Source organism: Dunckerocampus dactyliophorus, unplaced genomic scaffold, assembly GCF_027744805.1.
Source record: "Dunckerocampus dactyliophorus isolate RoL2022-P2 unplaced genomic scaffold, RoL_Ddac_1.1 HiC_scaffold_32, whole genome shotgun sequence".
In the NCBI taxonomy this organism is placed as follows: domain Eukaryota; kingdom Metazoa; phylum Chordata; class Actinopteri; order Syngnathiformes; family Syngnathidae; genus Dunckerocampus; species Dunckerocampus dactyliophorus.
This window is the reverse complement of record NW_026559868.1, coordinates 110001-112500: the sequence shown is the minus strand read 5'-3', so window position 1 is coordinate 112500 and position 2500 is coordinate 110001.

Genomic DNA, 2500 nt, shown 5'->3' with positions numbered 1-2500 from the left:
TCCTTTTCGATTCCTTCCGCCACCCGGAGGTGGAGCGCGGACCCAGCCACCGCGCCGGAGCGAGCAGCAGCCTCGCTCCGAGTGTGCGCCCGCAGACGAAGCACGGCCAGAGGCCGCCGGATGCCGCCCATGGCGGGCGCACACACTTTTCTGACACCTACGAAGCACCCAAGTGCTGCTTTTTGGGATTCGCCACCCGGAGGTGGAGCGCGGACAAAGCCACCGCGCCTAGTGTGCACCCGCAGACGAAGCACGGCCAGAGGCCGCCGGATGCCGCCCATGGCGGGCGCACACACTCTTCTGACACCTTCGTAGCACCAAAGTGCTGCTTTTTGGGATTCGCCACCCGGAGGTGGAGCGCGGACAAAGCTACCGCGCCGGAGCGAGCAGGAGCCTCGCTCCGAGTGTGCACCCGCAGACGAAGCACGGCCAGAGGCCGCCGGATGCCGCCCATGGCGAGCGCACACACTTTGCGGACACCTCGGATTGGCCACCCGGAGGTGGAGAGCGACCCGCAGACGAAGCACGGCCAGGGGCCGCCGGATGCCGCCCATGGCGGGCGCTCTCGCTCCTCGGACAGCTCCATCGGCGCAGCATGGCGCTCGCGGTCGTCATTACCCGCTGGCGAGGCGCGGCCAGGGCCGCCAGGCGTCGCCTATCGCGTGCGCAAACTCCCAGCAAGCACCAACGTGCTCCTTTGGATGTTGTCATCCGGAGGTGATAGCGCGGCCCGGGCCGCCTGACGCGGCCCATCGCGGGCGCTCCTCGTCGGACACCTGCGTCACACAGCCTGGGTGCCAGCTGTGGAGTGACACTTGGAGAAAAAGAAGCACAAGTCACTCATATCAAAGTTCCCGTTCCCTTTTGTTTGTGTCACGCTTGGAAATGCTTGAGAGGTGACACTTTGTCAAATTTGCAGCTGGTGTCTCATCATCATCATCACCGCTGCTCATCAGCCTTCCTTGGATGCCTGCCATGCACGCGGCCCAACGGGGCACTCAGATGGGGTGGGCAGCCCGGACCGCCTTGCGCGGCCCAACACGGGCGCCCGGGGGACGCGGAAACCCGTTTTAGAAAATAACCTCCAGGGGTTTTCCAAGAGCGGCACAGCCCCAGCTCACGTCCGTGTTTCAGTGCGTCAAAAGCGGATTCAAAAGTGTGCTTTTCTCGGTACTTCCCCTGGAGGTCAGTGTTTCTAAAAACTGGGTTTCCGAAATCGTGCTGGAGGTGTTTTGGTCAACCAGGAAAAATGGCATTTACGGGAGAGGGTAAAGTATACCCCCCCCCCCCCTCTCGGCTGATTTACCCTCTCCCGTAAACGCGTTTTTTCCTGGTCGACCAAAACACTCATTGACTCCCATTCATTTGACACTTTGTCATTTTTTCAGCACTTTTTTCGCGCATTGGGTACTCCGCCCATTGACTCCCATTCATTTGACACTTTGTCGTTTTTCCAGACCTTTTTTCACGCATTGGGTACTCCGCCCATTCACTCCCATTCATTTGACACTTTGTCGTTTTTTCAGCACTTTTTTCGCGCATTGGGTACTCCGCCCCATTCACTCCCATTCATTTCACACTTAGAAAAATCATCCGAGCGGCTCTCCACGCATTTTATAGCCGCTTTGGGGCTCCAGCCGCCTCGGCCTTCATTTCTGACTAGGCTCGTGTGGACTTTGTCGTTTTTTCAGCACTTTTTTCGCGCATTGGGTACTCCGCCCCATTCACTCCCATTCATTTCACACTTAGAAAAATCATCCGAGCGGCTCTCCACGCATTTTATAGCCGCTTTGGGGCTCCAGCCGCCTCGGCCTTCATTTCTGACTAGGCTCGTGTGGACTTTGTCGTTTTTTCAGCACTTTTTTCGCGCATTGGGTACTCCGCCCCATTCACTCCCATTCATTTCACACTTAGAAAAATCATCCGAGCGGCTCTCCACGCATTTTATAGCCGCTTTGGGGCTCCAGCCGCCTCGGCCTTCATTTCTGACTAGGCTCGTGTGGACTTTGTCGTTTTTTCAGCACTTTTTTCGCGCATTGGGTACTCCGCCCCATTCACTCCCATTCATTTGACACTTTGAAAAATCATCCGAGCGGCTCTCCACGCTTTTTATAGCCGCTTTGGGGCTCCAGCCGCCTCGGCCTGCATTTCTGACTAGGCTCGTGTGGACTTTTTCAGCACTTTTTTTTGTGCATTGGGTACTCTCGCCCATTGACTCCCATTCATTTGACACTTTGTCATATTTTCAGCACTTTTTTTGTGCATTGGGTACTCTCGCCCATTGACTCCCATTCATTTGACACTTTGTCATATTTTCAGCACTTTTTTGGCGCATTGGGTACTCTCGCCCATTGACTCCCATTCATTTGACACTTTGTCATATTTTCAGCACTTTTTTTGTGCATTGGGTACTCTCGCCCATTGACTCCCATTCATTTGACACTTTGTCATATTTTCAGCACTTTTTTGGCGCATTGGGTACTCTCGCCCATTGACTTCA